This window comes from Pieris brassicae, chromosome 6 (genome assembly GCF_905147105.1).
Source record: "Pieris brassicae chromosome 6, ilPieBrab1.1, whole genome shotgun sequence".
In the NCBI taxonomy this organism is placed as follows: Eukaryota; Metazoa; Arthropoda; class Insecta; order Lepidoptera; family Pieridae; genus Pieris; species Pieris brassicae.
The window spans coordinates 16,361,384-16,383,899 of record NC_059670.1 but is presented as its reverse complement, the minus strand read 5'-3'; the positions used below and the strand labels follow the sequence as shown (position 1 = coordinate 16,383,899).

The 22,516-nt window shown below is 31.3% G+C and overlaps 1 protein-coding gene and 1 long non-coding RNA gene across 3 annotated transcripts in view; one reads left to right on the top strand and one right to left on the bottom strand.

Annotated features, from left to right (window-relative positions):
• LOC123710749 (cyclic AMP response element-binding protein A) overlaps nucleotides 1-22,516 on the top strand; it is a 74,294-nt gene that overhangs the window by 2,840 nt on the left and 48,938 nt on the right. Inside the window, exon 1 of one of the 2 annotated variants that reach the window (XM_045662902.1) lies at nucleotides 20,746-20,771. The exons of the other annotated variant lie outside the window; for it this stretch is intronic. The gene's annotated coding sequence lies outside the window, so the exon portion shown is untranslated. Of the gene's footprint in view, nucleotides 1-20,745; nucleotides 20,772-22,516 lie in introns of those variants that run through there. 2 annotated transcript variants of the gene reach the window in all.
• LOC123710750 lies at nucleotides 210-5,454 on the bottom strand. Its single transcript, XR_006753860.1, has 3 exons — nucleotides 5,422-5,454; nucleotides 2,763-2,835; nucleotides 210-943 (listed from the first exon to the last, which is right to left on the bottom strand). It is a non-coding gene; the product is annotated as an uncharacterized LOC123710750 (long non-coding RNA).

Sequence of the window (22,516 nt, the reverse complement as noted above, 5' to 3'; positions counted from 1 at the left end):
TCGAATCCCTCTTTGTTTCAAAGGATTAACGATCATATATGACATGACAGTAATGAGTACAAATGTTAAAATTTAAATTTTAGAATTATGAAACAAGAATGAAAACAAAACGAAGCTATCTTATGGTCGAATATATATATTGATCTAGATTTAATAAGAGTTTTAAATAAAAGAATGAACAATATATAGTTTATTTATTTCTGACAGAATATATATCAATTGAAACATGCGCTACATATAAACGTTTTCACTGCTCTTTTGGATTGATTCACTTCATTATAATATCACATATTTAACATAGATCGGCATCAATATGAGAAAATACAATATACATATATAATACAAGCATAATTTTTCCTGCTCCGACCAATATTTTTTCTAATGAATTTCATAGTTAACAATCACAACCCCATGGACAAGCGAGTTAGCCCGCTATTTTTACAAACAATACATGTCAACCACAGATTCTAAATTTAAATCCAATTATTTTATCTATAACAGTATTTATGTTCAGTAGGTATATTATGTAATTATAACCTAAAACCAAAACGTTTTCATTTAACCTTTTAAATCAATGAGAATGACACTACATATCACGATTTTGTTTGTTTTATTTAACAATGAGAATATTACATAAGTAATAAATATGTATGTATAATCGTCCATTGCGTCATTCACGATGTATTGGTGTAGTTTCAAAAACAAATGTGTTGATACAAGTGCAATGGGACATTGTTGCCGAACGGGATATAATATGTAATTTAAACATTATTTTAACGTATGAAATTTATAGTCTGTATATTTTAAAATTACCTTTAATCAAATTCTAGCAAAGTAACATTTGCATCATGTGTGCGTGCTAAAGTATAGTGAGAACAAATACTAAATAATATTTCGGTATTTCAGAGCTAGTAATGCTTCATCAATTATTAATCTCTTCCATCTGCAAACAAAATCAAAAAGCAATGAAATCTATTTTGTTGAAACATGAAGAACTGTTCTTCGCAACAAAGTACTGCACAATCTTACACACATTTATCTCCTGTTTTATCTTAATACAACTACGATATCCAAAATTACACTTTGATACTACCTACTGTTACGAAATATCTTAAAAACATTGGAATCATTTATATTCCGCTTCATACAGTAAGAAGTTAATAAACATTTTTTACCAAAGTCAGAGTGACCTCTATCAAATGTCAAGACAGATTTCCCAGGGTAATAAAACCATGGTTGCGCACCGAAAGATTAAGGGCAGCCATCATTTTTCTATTCAATCTACTTAACCGTCATTTTCCGTAATTAATATTCCAAAAACAAGTATTTGACCTTTCAAGATTAATGACTTTAAATCAAAGTCAACATATCAACTGACATTTAGAAATTATACAAATAATGAATAATGTATCCAGAGCAAGTTTCTTTTTTAAGCGTTGCAACCCCGGCTCTCGTTTCGTTTCACGTGAAAGGCGTGGGGCACTGTTGCTACTTTACATTCCTCTCACCGACGCCACGAATTCACAGAGACTTTAAATAATTGTCATTCTTCATTAGCACTGTCTAGCGGCACATTTTTCTCGACACGGCTAATGACACATTGCATACCTATTTGGGTTACTTTAACTGTTTTTGAGGCGCCTTACATTTGTATAAAGTGGTCTTATCGAAATTTTGTTATTCTGTACTCATAAAATCAACATCTGACATTTACTTATCAGGATCATGTTAAAGCTATGAAGCATAGCTAAAATGAATAAATGTATATAAATAGTATGTTCCAGTAATGATGGCCTGGGGGCTGAAGCGAGTTTAAGCCTGCCTAAGAGTTGATCCTGCGTTCAAAACCCGGCAATGTACAGATTCACTTACGCAATTACTTAAGCGACATGAGTCTGGCACTAGAAAAGAACCTTGATCTTCTCATCCTACTTGTCTATAAATATAAAAAAACCAATGGGTTCTAGCATGTAGTTTAAGTGACATTATGTATAGTGACATTGATGAAAAATTATTGCTTCTGCATTGAGACCATTACACCCTAAAGATGTTGATGCTACAGACGAAAATTATTAATATTAATTAATTACAAAGTATAGCCTAAGGTTAAATTACATTAGCTACTACTACTACTACTAGTACAGCTAGTTACGTATTGTCACCGACAATTTAATTGAAAAATTGTCTTTCGTACCTGGCTGCGATACCGCAGTCCTTATTACTTGTAGAGATTGAAAATTTTATAATGGAATTTTATACTATTGTGTAACGCTATGAATACTTTAGTTTATGTAATTTGACATTTTGTCGTACAATTATTTTTGAACTCTGAAGCTAAATATTTGATGGCAAAGACTTAAATTGGACTTATCGTTATTTCAACGCTGTTGTATTTATAAATATAAATACGAAGTTATGAAACTTTCATTAAATCTGAGAAGATTTCTATCACATTTCATAACATAGAAACTGCCAGATAAATCAGTTAACTAATAATACGAGACATTTACAATAAGAATGTTATCAATATCTTAGGTAAAAGTTATTTTAAATTTGACTTTCCTCTTCAATTCTTTAATTTAAGGTCGACTTGTCGTAGTAAACCATTTTAAGTTAATTCAAATATACTTTTAACTTTTAATTGGCCATACAATATTAATTTTTTAAACACAATTTTGTACATTCTACCAACTCTTAGAGATACATCTTAATATATTTACAAATAATACACTAATTAAGATGATATAACAACAATTAGTTACTTGTCAACAGATTACACAACCATTGCGGTGAAGTTATTTTCTCTCATGTCCTCTGATAATCGCGACCCATGACCTTTGGATAAAAAGAACTAAAGGTGATTTAGACAACTTGAAGGTCAATGAATAAAAAATGAGGCCCCACCTAGTCCCATTCGTAATAAATGACAATATTAATATTTAATTTAATCGCGGATGTGGGCTGTGATTTTCGAATACTAATTCTCTATAATGTTCTACAATAGTTTAGAAAATTTGTATTTTCTTTGTTTGTAAAAAAATATTGAAATGAATGTTACAAAGCCTTTGAAATAGTATATCAAATAGTAAAAGTAAATTGAAATAGTAGTTCGTAACCTAAATTGAGAAGAAGAATTTTTGATAACGCTGATAATTCATTATCACTGATCTGGGTAGTTTTCATACAGAATTGGAAATATCTACTGACAAAATCTGTTTTGTTTTGGTAATTAAGTCCTATTGGATCCGCCCATGGTGGTTTTGATGCGGCGTTCTCACGCTGAATAGAAATACAAATGTTATATGATCCCTTTGAAAGTCCACGAGGTAATCGGACATTGCACTATTGGAAGCTCATACATGGAGTGCGTACCTGCCTCTTACCTTGACTTGCCAGACGGTGTGTGATAAAAAGTAGGTAATTTTAATTTATTTTTTTAAATTATTCTTAAAATACGTGGAAAAAATGCAATGAAATCGTGTGTTTTTCCTTCCATAACTTAGAACAATAATATATTGTCTTCTATTTTCCTTATGACATAAGCTAGAGTTGTTCTTAATGCCTTCTAAATTAAGTAGCTATTTCGAATAAGTTCCTTTTCTTTACACAATTAATATCCGTTTCTTGAACTCTCTATATCTTCCTCTTCCTATTGGTAGCTACGTAACATCTATCATATTTTAGAAAACATATATACTAGGTACATACATTTTTATTACTAGCACGCTTACTTATGTGTACATTTTCACCAATAAAATGCCCAATGAAATGATACTTAATAAAATAAATTAAAAGGAGGTTTAACAGAGATTGGCTAATGTAATTATGAAGTTAGTGTATATAAACGCTTTTGGTAGAGCTACTTTCTAACAGTCAGCACACGAGCATAATCATATCGAGAATTCCGGCTCTAGACAACTTTGTAACAAGTAAAAGTATGATAGCATGCTATTGCACTCGCACCTGTTATACGTATAACATATTATCTTATGTATTGGCTTTATGACCTTGTATAGATTTAAGATTCAGAGAGACTAAAAAAGAAGGAAAAAAGCCGGTCTGATACTTGCAATAGAGCTATGTCCGATTACCTCGTGGACTTTCAAAGGAATCATGTAACATTTTTTTTATAAATAAAGCAATGGCGCTGCATCCTTTTTGGTCTGGGCTTCAGATTTCTGTATCTGTTACATGAACATTTTTTTAATCTAATAGGCAATTAGATGATCAGTCTTCTGTGCCTGACGCACGCTGTCGACTTTTTGGGTCTAAAGCAAGCCGGTTTCCTCACGATGTTTTCTTTCAACGTTCGAGCGAATGTTAAATTCGCACATAAAAAAAGTCCAATTGTGCACAGCCGGGGATCGAACCTACGACCTCAGAGATGAGAGTCGTCCGCTGAAGCCCTAACTATCCCAACACTGCTTATGAAACATTTTTATATAACAACTAAAAAAAGAATTAACTTTGTTCTGGAATTAGGAGTATTAAGTTTGTTAGCAGGGCTCGGAACCCTGACACACGTATTTTTTTATTAAAAGGGTTCGAAAATCTACCACATAATGCATACTTCTAATGACTAAATACATTTACTTTATTTTATTTATTTAACTAACGTATTAAATTTTAACAACGGGGCGTTATCAATTACTACCACTAACAAGTCATCAATCTGTTGGTTACTTTAAAATTTGAGTTGGACCTATTAGTTGTTAAATATTAACTGTATAAACAATGTCTTGTATGTTTAGCCTGGCTAGCATTAAAGCCTGGATTTCATTTGATTTCTAACCTTGTACCATGTTAAGAATATTGACCATAGAATCGTTTCTAGTTTCTAGCACAAATTTAAATAAGAAGACGTAGAAAGCATACGTTTCTCTGCGCAAGAGTCTAATTCTACTTCATACTTTTGATCATTTTTGTGCATAATATTATAAATGCATAATCTTTATTCACGTAGTTCGAATGCGTGTATAAATTCCATTTAAAATTTTAATCATTTTTAAACGATTTATACAGCTAAACAAATTAAAACCATTTACCTGTGGGTTAAGTCTCATAACAAATCTATATATTACTATTGATGGAATGGAAGAATCGGGTCATATATACGTTCATAAGAATATTTATCAGCAGCACGAAGTCGTGCGGTCTGTAGAGCAATATGTATTTTTTTCTATGACCGCACGGTGAAACCGTCGTTAGTAAACCGGCATGCTTTGAACCTAAATGTCGACGGCGTGTGTTAGGCATAGAAGGCTGAAAACAGACCTAAAAGTAAGCAAATTAGTTTTTTTAATAGAATGTTATTTGTTTAAATTTTCCGTAGCTAGTGGAAATAATTAAGAAGAAAAAACCAAGAAAATTTCTATGTCTAATTATTGTAGTTACGCAACAAACATAGTATAAATTACTTACATTCCACGTGTGGCTTATCAGCACAGCCTTGTGATCGCTTCGATACGTTTCCATAAAAATTTTCACATAAATTCGCTTTAAATGCGAAACGAACTTACTTACCAAGGTGAATTCTGAATTTTATTGCATTTTTTGTTAATATCGAATATGGAAAATACTAGAGAACTAGTTTGATAACAGTTGTGTACACTTGTGTTGGAAGGTCACATTCATTTAAAATTATTTAAATTCTAAAAGTGCTTTGTAATATTAATTATTTAAACCGGGATAGCTGAAATCGTGATCTGCTGATCACCTACTCGTCTAGTAAAATTAACCCTTAAGGGTTATTTTTACTCCATACTACCGCTACTGGATTATTATTATTTATATTTCATTTTGAAGATAATGTTATATTATTTATTTATAGTAACCCATTTTCAATTTCCTAATTTTACTCATATAGGGGTTCAAACTTCAAAATATCCACTTCTCATCATAAATAATGATCACAAAAAGATTTTCCATTTAACCGCGTCATCTCTCAATCTCAAGTGTCATGTGTAGATAGATCCGTAATGACAAAAATATATTTTTGCCTCCTCGTATAACAAATACATTAAAATGTTAAAACATGTTCACATTTTTTGAAGTCATGCACTATGCATACATAGTTACACTAATTGGATTTAGTAAATATTTCCGATCGCGTCTTCACAATAAGAATACGAATCATGCTGCGATCAGTGCTTACTTATGGTTCTAAAGCCTGGGCCCTGAGCAATAAGGAGTTTCCTTTTTTTATTATTGAACGAATTATTCGTCGAAGAATTTTTGTTTGGGCCAAACATCCTAGACGACACCACCATCGTCCACTTCATAAAATGTAACAGACTCAAGTGGTTGGGACATGTGCGCCATGGCGGACGTCAGAACCCCTTACTGAACTCACAACCTGGTGGCCGGTAGACCGAGGCTGCGTTGGTGGAAGAAGTCGAAAACCCCGAAACATAAGGCTGTACACTTGTATACCCAATGATGACGATGAAGACTATTCATATTAGTGATTTAAATAATCCATATCTTTTTTAGGTTTCCAAATTTGTAAACATCCGCCCATTTACAAATACTTTATATAAAAATAACAGACGTTCATCGATCCACGACGTTGTTATACACATTTCGGCATTATTAATATAGATTTAATTAAACCCAATAAATATAAACAGTATGTGTAAAGTACACCAATTCATTATATTGTTGTAAATCCAGCTTAGAATACAAGGTCTGCATTTTGATGCAATCTCAGAATATATTAAATAAAGCCTATGTGTGTCTTATAGTACGGTATTTAGCTGAAATTAAGAGTGATTAGAAGTCATACGACACTGAATATCCCTCGGTATCACTTCCTTCTCATTGCTTAATCATATAAAAATATGTGATATTTATAGGTATGAAGTTGACGTTTTGTGGGTCTGGCAACTTTGACCTCAAATATAACCTCTTTGGTTAGGAATTCCAAATTCAATTTTTTACTGCTATTTACTCGTGCATTTGTTTTTCGAAAACCATGATTCATTTCATAGTCCCAATTTAATTTGTTTAAATATAATCTATGTAAATTAGAATGTATTTCGTAGTCATCTCGAACCGTGTGATTAATATATAGTAGTCCAGATTTTAATTAAAAAAAACAAGTCCACTTAGTTTTTATAGTTGAAGCTCGTAATCATAGTAGCGCGTAGTAACCATCATTGTAAATAATTTCGGACGCATAGTGTAGTTAAAACGTTTTGTGATCATTTTTACCACTATGATTTCGTCAAAGATACCCAAAAAACGTGACACAGAATGCCTTTTTTTTCATTTGAGCATCCCCTACCCTCAAAGGTTGCAGGGGTATGTGGGACTCCACCCATACAAAAATATCTGCTATTCAGAGACTGGGTGAGCAATACCCACCAAAACCACCTCGATTAGTTCCTACAAAGCCGAGTTACAGAGGCTCCGGAGTCGCTGTCGCATTCTATGGGGACCTCAACGGCATGTTACACTCAAAAACCTACGGTTCAGTACACACTACATAGGAGGGTAGGAGATCGATACAGAACACCTACTAAAAAATTAGAAAAACAAATAATCACGGATATAGAAGTTTGAGGGCACTGTTTTTTTGATTTGCACATTTCATTTCTGTTATTCAGGCTTTTAATAGGTTTTGCTATTACAATTCCTTCAATACCTTATTTAACTCCGTGGGTTTAACTCAGAAAACATTGTACTCATGTAGGAATGAGGGAAACCATACAACGCGGACGGGTCTTCAACCGTAGCAAGATCTATCTTAATTATGTAAAACGATTTACTTAAGCATTTTTAAAATCTTGTTAGTAAATATTTTTAACTATCACTCACTAGTACACTAGAAGAAAAGATTATTAGTTATTACTACGCACATCTTCTTTATCGACATCAAAAACACAAATTTCTAATTTATTTTAAGTGTGAACACAATTTATTGATAAGATTGCTATAAATTAATATTATTTTTATACATTTGTATTTTTGTACATAATGTAGTTATTACAGAAAACAAACAAAAAACAAATCTTCTATCTTTTGATACGGCATACATCATTTCTACTATTTACTATTATGCAACTGATTTTGGCTATCCCAAGAAATATAAAACGGAAGTATTAAGGTATTTCCGGAGATATCTGTGATAATATAATGTAATTAGGTTTTCCCGAAAGATAACAAATGAGGATCATTTATATGATAGTGCATTTGCTACTAGATAAGCAGATATTAATTATGTAAAGAACTATATTTGTATGTTGTGTTAACCTATTTATATTATTTTAGAATGTTTCAATCGATAAATTGTATTGAATATTATTTAGCATTCAAAATAATATGAAACGATTTCATTTATCACATTTTAATAATTATATGCTGTTCCGCCATTTTGCATGCTTTAGTCTGCGGTTAATAGTGTGAAGTTAAGAAAGTTTGTATAGTATTGAAACACTTTGGCACATAATTATTTATATGTAATTAGTGTAAGATAATTGCTATCAGATGTCATATCAATAATAAATAAAATACATTTTGGGTAATCACGAAAAAGAACCTTGAATTGTCATAAAAACGATAATGACTAATCATCATTAAGACTAGATAAAATATGAATTACACTATATTTTATGATTCGCTTCAGATAGGACTCTGTGACATCTTTAACATCTATAATGTTACTTCGAAGATCCGGTTTCTTGGTGATATTATCTACAAATTTAAATTCTGATAAACATGAATACTTTTTGATTTAATGTTAGATTTCTTAGTATCTACTACTGTAAAACACTTTTTTTTCGCCTTTAAAATTGTTAAAAATCAAAATGACATTGACATTGACATATAAAACAAACGTTATTTTAAAAATGCTAATGTTAAAACCCTATACTAAGTTAATTACTCCGCTGCTTGAGCGATTGATTCAATTAAAATCATAAAGCAGCTGTTGAAGTAACTTGATTATAAAGCGAATAATGTAAATATGAAAATCGATTTCCCGGAATCGATTGTAGTCTAGAAATCAGGCTCCAAATGCCAGTGCAATAGCAACGCATGAATGCTTGCGACATAGTAGAGTAAATATATGGTATGCCAAACGCGATTTCCACTCAATATTATGTAGTGTACCGTTTATTGTTGGTGGTAGAGTACATACAGCTTTTCTGTTTTTTTTTCAAATTCCTATGACCTTTTTAATAAAATACCGCTTAACACAGTCCCAAAAGAAGCCAGTTTACGAGCCAGTAGTAACTTAAAAGTCCCATTTTAGAACCTTCTACAAAAAATATCAGTATGAAGTTTGCTTTAGCATAAATATTATTTACTTACAAATCGTATTAGTTTATCTGTTAAAATCTAAACAAGTTAACTCGTCTACTTCCTTCATTCTAGTATATACCGTAATACATTTAATGATTAATAACTCAATGAAACGATTTTAATGATTCATGAACGACGGGACGGGACAACATGCGTGCGGTAGGAAGTGACAGGTGCAATGTCATTACAGATGTATATAACGCTTTTATGAAGTGCCTTTCAAGTACTTTATACGATTATCTGACATTAATCACAATTTTGTGTTGGTGTCATTAAAAACATAATTGACTTGTTTTTTGTCTGTGGTAGACAGCGATTTTACGTTACAACTATGTAGTCTGTGGTTAGGATTGTAAGTAGAAGATGGCGGATAAGTCCGAGTCTATTGTCAATTTCATCAAATTGAATGAAATTTCCAATGTTAGTTTTTTTCCAAAACGTTGATAGGAAAATAAAAACATTACCTTCCAAAGAAAAATTACAAAATATTTCAAGTTTGTTTATAATTAAAAAATAACTCTTTAACCAGAAAATATATATCATAACTTTCAATAACAGTTGCTTCTATCAAATCTTGAACGCGAATAAAATATTTCTCTAATAAAACATATTTAAAAATGCTTATTGCGATTGATTAAATTCTAGACCACGCTATCTAAAAACCTTCGAGTTAGTGCAAAAACAACAATTTTAATATGCACTGAAATACCTAAGATTCCACGAAACCAAACATTAACTTAAAAATGCAATTGACGTCACAGATACATGCACGTTAAATAACTACAAAACATGTTTTGTTCAAACGATATTAAATTTAAGAATGTAGGATATATATAATGTGGAAAGTGACCCTTATTTACTTGGAATTATGTATAATACTTAAATTGTACCTTGATATTTATATTATGTTAGTTTTATATAAAATTAAAATGCAAGCGTAGTAAAAAATCTGTAAACTTTTTGTAAAGGTTTCCTGAGCCAATGAATATTTTAAATACTTTTTAATAAACCTACTGCAATCCAATCAGGTTTTATTGATTTAATCTTATCACACTCTTGTCGTGTGTTAGAAATACGTAACGTAACTAATCAAAAAAATCAAATCAAAAAAAAATATGAATACAAACAATAAAACTCTATGTTCATAATAACACAATGTCTTTGACTTAAACTTGACTGTCGGATGCCTAATTTCGCCCCGCAACAATCTGGAATATGAACACAGGTTGAATCTAGATGGACAAGATCAATTTCTGACATAGAGAGACCCACGTAATCCTGTACAAACCGGCCCACATCATGACAATCCGGGCTAATAGGGCAATCAGTACGAAGGGTTTATCGCAGGAAGAGGACTTATGATGTATGAAATCAGATTTTTATACAACTGAAACTTAATAATGATTAAATAAATCAATATTCAATAAGGATTGGTTGTAAAGTGGTATCCGTTCGCTAAGAATATTTGAATGTTTATATCTCACACAAATTCAATAAATATTTAATCAGGTTTTAAACGAAATTGTTCCTTTTTGAAAGACACATTTACTGACCATACGAACATAAAATATAAAATTTGATACTGAAAAGCGTAAACGTGTAAGTTACAATTGCAACACTTCTTAAATTGTATAAAATTAAGTTTGGAGAGAGGAAAAACAAACAATTGAAACTTTTTATTCAGGGCTTCACTTTTAAAGTAACAATTTAAGAACTTGATATTGATTTGATGTTGTTTTCACCAGGTAACTAAGAATACTAAACTACTTATGTGCAAAATTTCTACTTTATAGTAGATTATATAACGAAATTCTCAGCCGCGTTGCCCAGAGTGGTTAATCGCTACTTGCAGCCCCAAACTTCTGTCACACATCGACACATTGTCCCCTACCCGTAAAGGAATTCAAATAGCCCTTGACTCATATGATGTGCTACTAAATATTTTCAGGACAAGCGTTTTGTTAGAGTTAATGTCGGAAAGCCTCATCAACTTGCTAACAAGTAACTTTAAACTCTCTATGGGTTATTGTACTTTACATATAATTAAGAACTAAATACTCCTTTTCATGAGTCATGGCAACTTTACCGAGAAGCCAGAACACAGGCGGACGTTGAAATGGCATGACATAATTTTGTTGGTCACTACCGTGCCGTGCGCTCCGCTTAAGATCTAGGCCGAGGTACGTAATCGGTCGGAATTACCTCACTAATCTATATATGCTCCAATATATTCAAAGGGATCTATCAAATCGTTGTAAAATAGCATTTACATTGATTGAGTTGCTTTCAGAGGCATTTGCAAACTTCTTATTCCCGTATAGTAAAGTTAACTGTTTTACTCCAATGAAAACTGGCTTAGAACAAGCATTTACATTTATTTATTAAAATACTTAGATAGTGATTTGTTAATAAGCGTTGTAACGACATATTTAATTACAGATCTACTGAATTTATCCGCTTCTATATGAAGAATTTCTAGTTGTGTAATTTTTTTTCTTTATGTGATCAAATATTTTTTGCTTTTACATTGTAGTGAAACAATAATAACATTATTATGTTTATCACTCAAAATAAATAATAGTAATATAATAAAATAAAAACCGTGTGAGTTCCCTAATACGATAGCAAACAGCTAGTTATAAACAGTTTTAACAATGTGTAGAACTGGCGTCATGGGAGAATGTATCTGCCACTTTCTGGTTCAGGTAACTGGCCCAAAGTCCGTTACTTTGAATGAACCTTCACTTAACTACGTACGAAATCATATATTTTATATGACTTTTCAATTATACGAAAGTGTTATTAATTAACTTTCCAATTACCTAAACTAGTTAAATCTTAGAATATATTAAGCATTAAATTTAACTACAGACATACGGTTTGTTTAAAAAAATGATTTTAATCCATATACAATTTTTATACGAAAATGTTCATTATTAATATATATACATAACAATATACAAATACTAAAAAACAGTTTAATAATTTGTTTCCACAATAGTAAAATTAAAACTAAGAGATTTGTAAGATTAGGTAAACATAGAAGATCACTGTGTTTTCTGAGTGATTTTTGTGCAAATGATTTACCTGTAAAATCATGGAAATGGTATGCCTCGTTTTGTTAATTCATCAATAAGGATAGCCGACATATATAATAAAATATGAATGGTATAACTGATGTGTGCGGTATTTTTGATTCTAAACAAAATGAAATACGTAGCCTTGTATAGAAATAACAGTAGTCGATGACCAAAAAATATCGTTCATTGATCCGAGAGGCCATTAACATCGCATAACAGACTTCACATAGCAAATAGTGTATGCTTATTAGCTAATTTAAACCCAAACGTTTTTCTTATACAGACTTTCTCTCACTCACTCACTCATCTGGATGTTTAAAGCATCAAATTTTTCCTAATATAAGCCATAGTTTATACCTTATAGGTATAAACTAAGCTAACTAACTAAGGTTTTAGGCTGTCAAACAGGGAAGTCGATATTATTATGGATGCCATTCCGGCTGAGCTACATTCGCCAAAGCAGCCCGAGCTGAGCTGTAAAGAACCTTAAGGCCATCAGCGAGATTCCATTAATATATATATATATATATATAAATATATATATATATAGTATAATATTTAATAGTCTGCCTTAGAGTGGAGTGTCTTGTTTTAAATAATTCAATGCAAATCAAAACACACTATTAATTGCTATCTACTAGAATTTAAAATAACATTTATATCACTACATTTGTTTCTTCGGCTACCATTAACATAACAGGTACAATGCGAAAAATATAATATTTTATATACAAGAAAGAACTTGTTTTTGCAAGTAAAAACAAGATCAGTGTTCTGTCAGAAACATACTTGAATTTGTCTCTAAAACAATTTCGAATAATGTTTTCTACGATCAAGTATTTTGATTGAGCACTTGAGTGTTTGACATACACACTTGTATGTCAAAAACAATACGTTTTTAACGTGTATAGATTTTCTCTGAACCACTATGTCTACTATTGTAAAAGTACAATAGCTACTATTTAGCAATCTGTCTAGTTTATACGGTTCAACGGAAGTCGATACCCGATTCGGTTGTTCCGGAACAAATTCGGTTAGATTCTTTATAACTTCCTGAACTGGACAAATGTTAAATGAACAGCTTTTTCAATTAGATTAATGTTTATTACGCTTTCGCCAATCATTGATAAGATTGCATATATTGTAAACTTGATATTGGTTGAATATATGCTGATGCTGTGCGAGATTTAAAAAAAGAAAAAAGAAAAAGAGGGATTTAGACTATTTTTAATCGATAATTTAGGTGATGTTGTACTTCTGTTGTACTAGCAGTATATGTCGTCTTTCATCGGCTGGCTTCCTCTACTGCGTGTAACGACTAGGATACCAGTTCGCGACCGTTTGCCTTCACTTTTCTTGTGGATCGCGAATCAAATGCTATGTCTATCTCCGCATATGTTGCTTTATTGAGGACGTGATGTAGTAATACTTAATACTAGTAATATTGAAATATTATCTTTACGATTATTGTAAAAAAATTATATCGTAAGTCCTTCAACGATAGCTTGCTAATTAAGATTATGTATGCTTAATTTTTAAGCACGTAGCATTTAGGTCATGGATTGGAAAGTTATCAGCTAATCCATATACATTCATATACATTATATATATTATTATTTATTACCGCAATCAGCCTGAAACAATTAGGTAATGTTTAGTTTATGACAAAACATTTAAAAGCTACTTGAGGCCGTATATCAATCCTACGGTCTTGTGTTTAAGGCCATTGTTGGTATTGTCTATATACGCATGACCAGTCGTAATTGCTAACATTTATATTTAAAAGCTGTCAAATGTCAATATGAATGACAACTGACTCGTACGTATTGAGAAGGTATTTTGGATAGAAAGAAATTATTAAAAATGCGGCCAGTGTCGATGCAATTCCTCGAACAAAAACATAAATTTCTAAAACATCGAGGTTTTTTTTGGAAAATTGTACTTATTACCTTTGTTTTCCCGCTCAAAGCCGACACAAAGGCGAACTGCTAGTTAAGAAATCGTCAATTTGTCACGGTAAGTGATCGACAGTATTATTTTTATATCGACAAGAAATGTGAAGTTAACCGTACCAAAAATATATTTTCGGACTTTCACCAGCTAGGTGTTAGCACTAAATATGGAACTAACATCTATTCTGTTGAAGCTCATGTGTACTTATGTACCTATATAAATAAAGTCATTTTGAGTTTGACAAATTCGTAAGAAATTTAGAATTATGACTACATTTTTATAGATTTAATTTAGTTACTATTTTTGCTATGAAGTAGCACATATTATTGGCATATAATAGCTAAATGTTGAGCATCAGATTTTTGGAATCCGTTGTCAAGATCCTTTGAGGGAATCTTTTGTACAGTAAAATCTGAGTTATTAAAACTATGCAATTATAGAGTGCAGAGTTGTCATACTCTTCTAAAAACATAAATGTGTTTAATACAAATCTATAAATACATCTTTAATAGCGTCAAGGATATTCGTCTTATTATCCTTGGCGTCTATTCAATAACAGATGATTGTTATCGGCATGGTTTACTCGCTAGATCGATTAAGGAAAATCGTGCTTTATTGGAAATTATATAACCAGATCGTTATGTAAAACAAAAATAAATTAAAGATAATAAAATAAAATTAGTTAATTTAAAAATAGAAAGTTCGGTATCCAAAAAACAAATGAAACTAATTATCGAGTCATTTGACACCAAAAAAGCCTGAAAAAGGAGGTTACATGTGTCAATTTCTTTAATGAAATAGTATCTCCTGATAATGTTTATAAAAATTTCTATTGTAGGCATCTAAATTACTTATAAATTTATTAATATTTTAGAAAATAAAACAGATGGGAAACCCGTTGCAGTAATTAATTAGTTTTATATTTTGGAAATCGTTTTACATTGGAATGAAGTCTTAATCTGATATATCAGCCACTATTATTTACTTTGAGATGTTTTTGCATTTGGTAAACAACTCACCGAGTTCTTCGAGAATACTTAACTCTATTTTGATACATATTTATTTATAAGCGATAATGTCGGGCTTCCCAAGAATAAGGTCGATTATTATTTGCATTTTCCTTGTTTACAATTAATTCCTTGAATTCCATATCGTGACATCAATGTGGATTCCCGGAGATAATCTCGGTTTTGGATAACATTAATTTATATTTACTAGTTACCTATGACTTCGCATGCGCTTTATTACTGCATCGCATTCGTAGCCTCACTGTTAATTCACTGTGTGTTAAGCCTTTTCCATTGTTTGCATTCCGGCAATATATATGTGAAATTGTTGTGATGAATTAGCATTTTGACGTAAATGATATAAATAAGGAAACTAATATTTTGATAGGTTTTTATTTATCAATACTACGATTTATCAAAATAACTTGTTTGTTTCAATAACATAATAGTTATATTTGATTTGAGAACTGGCAGTAAATGTACAATTAGAAGCATTTAATGTATATTTTTTTTTATTGACGTTCATAAGTGTACATTGTGTTACCTATATGAATAAATGATTTTTGACTTTGACATTAACTATATTTCAAAAGAAATTAAAACATTTAAGTCAACGAATTTAAGTCTTAAAGTCAATTTGTTGAATTACGATAATTCTGTGGCTGTGTATATAATATCAATTAGACCCCCTTTAGTGAGGGAGCCCTCGACCTGCGGAGGCTAGAATAATAATTGTGCTAGTGATTGACCCATATTTATTAGCAAGATTCGGTATTCCGAATAGAAAATAATCTAAACAGGTATAGTACTAAAACATTATTCCAATAAAAACCGCACCATCTGACGTTTGACAAGCTTAAAAAACTTACATATAGGTCAACAAGTACACTTATCAACGTCAACAGTAAAGATTATAAATTGATTCTAAATTTACATTTACTACCAGTTCGCAAGTCAAGGGTGCAGAGTGGACAAAAAGAACTGGCAAGAAACTCTCCGCTACTCTTTTTAATCGCTTAGTTTAGAGTCATACAAATTGGAACAGGAGCAAATCAATCCCAAGGATAAGGATCATTTAAATATTCGTCGAATTTATAAAAAGCTATTATAATTAATTTTGAGCAATGTTGACCTGTGACTTCAGCGTGCGACTCTCATCCCCGAGGTCGTAGGTTGGATCCCCGGCTGTGCACCAATGGACTTTCTTTCTATGTGCGCATTTAACCTTCGCTCAAAGGGTGAAGGAAAACATCGTGAGGAAACCGGCTTGACTTATGCCCAAAAAGTCGACGGCGTGTGTCAGGCACCGAAGGCTGATCACCTACTTGCCTATTAGATTAACAAATAATCATGAAACAGATACAGAAATCTGAGGCCCAGACCTAAAAAGGTGGTAGCGCCATAGACTTATTTTTATATTTTATTCATTAATTTACTTTTAACGATATCTTTGAATAATGAATAAAGTCAACACATCACACACACATTTACAGTTATGTTATATTGGATTTATTTGTAAATTTATTTCTAATCTGCATTTTTATTTAACTTAGCATTTCTATTTAATTGTGTAAATATAGAAACACGTGTACACTTAACGATGTCGTGTGACCTTTATTGGGTCGAGAAACCCGAGTTATATTTTACAAGATATGATATATTAATAATGTGTATTTTCCATTATTAATAGTTTATCTGATAACGGTAGGCCTTATGGAAAAGTATATATGAAACCTATTTGGTTAGTAGTATTCCATTTACTTTAAATTTAAATATAGAACATATTAATAATAATGATCACTTGTCAATGTCTGAAAAAAGGGTTGGCAAGTCTTATTAGCCAACTAGGAATAAATATCTATGACTTTTATTAGCTTATTAGATTTTTATAGCTTTACAACTATTTACCTAATTTTTGCCAATATTTAATGAACTATATATATTTTAATTATTTGACACTCGTGACACAATGAGGCCGTTTCGAGCTTTCTCTTTCTCTGGGTATCAGGTATACTTTTAAGAATAAATAGAATAATTAAGAATATATAGAAGATTTAGATGTTTCTTATACTCACGCATACTGCTAGTACACAAGCGCATGAAAGCGTAACTATAATCTCATTTCCACTATAAGGATTTATTATTTTTCATTGCTATTTGAATTTTCAAGAAAAAACTCCTTTTAGCTGTCAAATGTAGCAGGATCATATTCCTACCAATATGGTACACTACTCATTACTTTTCATTAAATTGAATTTTATTTGAAAGTTATTTGCAGATTTCGTTTTATTTTATTCGATATTGATGAGAGCTTTGGTGATACGCGCCATTGTTACGTAATTTTACTGTAGAACTCTAAATTATGTACATTTCGTATTCATACAAGTAAATGTACGGATAAGCTTGCAAATACAATAAAAATAGATAACAGAACCGTTAATGTTTTAATAATTAGAAATTTAAGTCTTTATCGGGTTTTAAACTGTATAAGTGCTAAATACATATTCGTGTGCACGACATTATTTTTATTTTTATGGGCGCGATCACCCCAAAACATGTTTAATCGAATAGGTGTTTTACGATTTTCTGGCAACGGGCGTAGTTTTACCTTGAAAAAGTGTCGCGGAAAGTTCGAAATTTAAATTATGAATTATCTAAGTGAAAGTGCTATCTGTGCATAGATTTTCTGCATCTGTTTTGGTATTCATATTTTACGAACATTAAATAGAATTCGAATTTTAAATCTATACCTTTTTCATGCAATGTAATACATTTATGATTTTATGAGCAATAATATTAGTTTTCACCTCAAGAAAATTGTCTTGGACATTTGTATCTTACCTACTCTCACATTACGGATGCCAAACGTGGACTTACAACACAAAAATAAAAATCGAACTAGTAACAAGCCAGAAAGCCATGGAAAAAGCGTACTAAAAATAAGAAAATTAAAAGCAAAAATTAAGACGTAAAACAAAACAAAAGTGATAGATTCCTTACAATTTGCCCTAAAACAGAAGTGGCAATGGGCGAGGCAGATAAAAGGTGGACTTTAAAGACAACTGTATGGAAAGGACCAAGGGTTACAAGGAAAAGAGGACCCAAAAAAAAGTGGATAGAAACAATAAAAGCGGTAACAGGAAGCGAATGGAGAAAGAAAACTATGGACAGAGTCGCTACAACCTTTTTAGCCCTTGGCCTCAGATTTCTGTATCTGTTTCATGGTCATTTGTAAAACTAATAGATAAGTAGGTGATCAGACTTCTGTGCCTAACCTAACGCACGCCGTCGACATTTTGTGTTTAAGGCAAGCCGGTTTCCTCACGATGTTTTCCTTCACCGTTCGAGCTAATTTTAAATGCGCACATAGATAGAAAATCCATTGGTGCACAGCCGGGGATCGAATTATGCCAACCAACGATTGAACTAAGCCACTAGGCCAACATAGCTCAAGATATAGAATAACAAGATAAATAAAATAATGTATGACATGTAAAAATCTACGCTGTATATTATCTTTTTTGTCATGATTGGAAATGAAACGGGCTTTATTATTATTAGTTTATCATTGGTGTGGATTTTACAAAACTTTTAGTACCATTATCAATATACTTACACTAATCTAAAAGTAAATATTATCTAAGTTATTTTTCTTTTAACTCTCAGAGATTCGAAGAATTGTTGGCGATGTCGTGAGGTAATTCAACCAAAAACCGGATGTTCAGTTAGTGGTCATTTAGGGGTCCGTATAGTATTGTAAAACCATTTATTTGTGATATATGCCATTATATTCTATGTAATCATTATCATTTGTTAATATTGTATATACATGGTTATCAGTTATTCGACGTATTCCCGTTAGGACGTGTTAGGGGTGACATTTGTGATAATATTAAACCCCAAGATGCAAAAGTGAACAAACTCCAGTTTGTTGTTCAAGCTTCAGTTGAGTTCATCATGTTTTATTCGATTTTCCCAAAAATGCAACATCAAAATTGTAATATTACTACTGGTGATTTATCAATATTAAACAACAAATATCGATCCAAATTTAAAATAGGAAACGAAAAGCGATATGTTATATCCTACTTTAAAACCAAAATATATTTCAAAGAAACTGAGAAACAACATAATCTTTGTATTATTTTAACCTGATTAATCTGATCACAGAAATATGTAGAGAGTGGAGGTTTGACAGGAAGAAACGAAAGTACAGTAAACCTGTACTTGAATAAAAACTGGTATTAATTTTACATACAGAGACTACTTAGACGGTAAGACATTCAAAAAATCATCCATAATTTAATTTGAAATGCAAATGGTTAAAATACTTACCTACAAATTTTATTATCATAAATTGCCATATAATAACACTTTATTTATGTAGAATATTTTCATAGCCACAGACTATCAATTAAATACTCCACACGACATACGTCAATCGCCACATGGCTCCAAATTCTTGGAAAAGTTATTAGTATAGTATAAATTAAACCATTATTCGTCTTCATTATTCGACTTTAGTTTTTAATTATAGTTAAATGAAAGAGGCCACTGTTTAGTTTCCTGACGGTTAGGTTAGCCCACCAATGAAGGAACATATGTTAAAATAATACTAACAAAACAATTTATATATATTTTAACGATGCTATAAGGTAGAAAAAGCAACTTTTCGTTGTATGGCATGGTTAGTCTGGTCGTTTTGCGATGAATATTCCGCAAAGGATAAACAATTAAGAATAATATTGTGTCTTTAACACTATGTACTATTATTGTTTATGAAAATGTCAGAAAGTTCTAGATTTTAATTATAATTTGTTAATGTTAACGCGGTTTTGCGATTTTGAGTTTTGAGGTATATGATCTAAAGCTAAGGCTAGGTTTTGCTTTATGAATTTTGCGAAAGTAGGTATGTTTAATTTTTCATATCAGCATTTTTAACATAGCTCAGTCTCTGAAAATGTTATATGTTAGTTAACCTACGTTATCTAAATAATAATTTAAAAGATATCCTAAAATTCTTCAGCAGTTGTGTATATTCTTCCATCAAATAATTTTTACAATGTTGGATTAAGCAATGACTAATCTAGGTACTAGTAAGTACTTTACATGGGAAATGTCACAATTTTCAATTGTTAAAACAAATTTAGGATTTAAGGCTTTCCACAGAGGTATTAAAGGCTTCAATTGCTTGAGTTTTAATGTGTGAATTTCAGTCAAATGTTTTCGTTTCCTAAAACAATTAGTTCGTCGGAAATGTACCGATATGAATCGATAACACGTTGCATTGTTTTTTGCTACTTGAACACTTTTACGATGTCCCATTTTTTATTTTCAGGTAAGTGTTATGAATCAGTTTCCGGCATGAACAATAGATGAGTGATCAAAGTGTTTTAGGTAAAATTACTATGTAGAAGAAGACTGGTCAGTAAGTTACGCTTATTTTAACACTTTTCTAGATTGCTTCTAGGTCACGACTTGAGAGTCTCGTAATTATAATATGCAGATTATTATTTTACATTTTTGTATCAAATCAAGTTAAGGTGACATCCGCTATTGCGAATTATGCATTATAACTTTAACATTTCTTTTTTATTAACTATTTAGGTAGCCAATAGCCAAAAGCATTGGTCCAGAATATTGAGTCTATTCTGTAAAGAAAGGAATATTTTCCACTTCTCCTGGTAGCCAAACGATCTGTCCCGTTTTTAAATCTAGGTAGCGAAGAATATTCTATTGCACAGGCTGAAATGTATACATAGCGCTTAAATACAGATTACATATCGACACGAAAGAGCTACACTTAACTGAATGTGTTAAATAGATATACATATATAATAAAATCAAATTAATATTTTATTTTATCTTACACATGCTGATCGCAGGTTCTGCGTATAAATTATTAAAGCTTTTTATTAGCTTGCCAAAGGGAAAAGGCTGCATATACTGTCTTGTATTCTCTCCACATTGTCTTAAATCTTTCTGTTCATTGCCAAACAATCGTTTCCCTGATTTGGCCTTTATTCACTCGGATTTTTCGTAGGTATCGCCTATCCATTACCTTAATTAGGAAGTTTCATTTTATTATCAAATTGATATATCGATAGCACTGAAGTTTATTAACTTATTGTGTCAGACATGCAATTATCAATATCAAGAGAACCGTAAGCAAGATTTTATTGATAAAACCATTAGCACTTGCTATTTGCAACGGCGAGTTAATTAACTTATTCGATTAGGTATGTGTGAATTGTCTATGGATTGACAATAAACACCGCAGTCACGTACACACGTCGATGACCTGTTGCCAAATTTTCTATGCTCTAAAGTGTTTGTCATATAATAATTGGTGTAAGTTTGTTAATGCTATATATTCGATTAAATTTTAATTATTTTCTTTTTTTATTATCTTCCGAAAACTGTCCTTCAAATTCCATCTCATAACTCTTCCTCCCTCGGCAAATAGTTTAAGTGAGGCTATGGAATTCACTTTCCATCCCTATCCGCTTAGCTCCTTCTCTATCTTCCTTTAAACCTCTAATGTATACGCATTATCTGTCCCCACATTGACTGATGTAATTGAACTTATTGTGATTCAAGTGTCCGTACAGTATTTTTAACCTACACAGTGATAATAATAAAAAATGGTTCGAAGAAAACTAAATTTAAAAAGTTTGGTCCTGCGTACTACTTATTCGTTGAGCGAGGAAAGCACCAGTTCTGGGGACTGGGAATATCTACCAATCATTTCCTTTAAATAGTAAATAATTTAAAAATTGAAACATCTTGATTACAATATATATTTAAAGGTCTCGACGACCTTCGGCAGGCTTCCCAGAAAACAATGGATAATAGCAATTTGTTCTTTTTCCTTAGTTTACATAAATTCCCTTTCCAAACCAATGCTTAGTAAGAGAGTCACTAAGAGGATATTGACATACGAGAGTCATTTTCAGCACCAGTCTCGAGTGTTTCCTTACATTTTATATACAATTTTTTCTGATTTATAAATTATTGTGCGTCGCCGAAATTCGCTAAAACAATTGTTCGATGAGTTATGTAAGATGAGTAATTATAGTTAAAATAAATAAATAGCTATGGAGATATAATGTAATTTTATTCTATTGTATAACAATAATTTAATTTCTCAACACAGTAATGAAGCAATTAGGT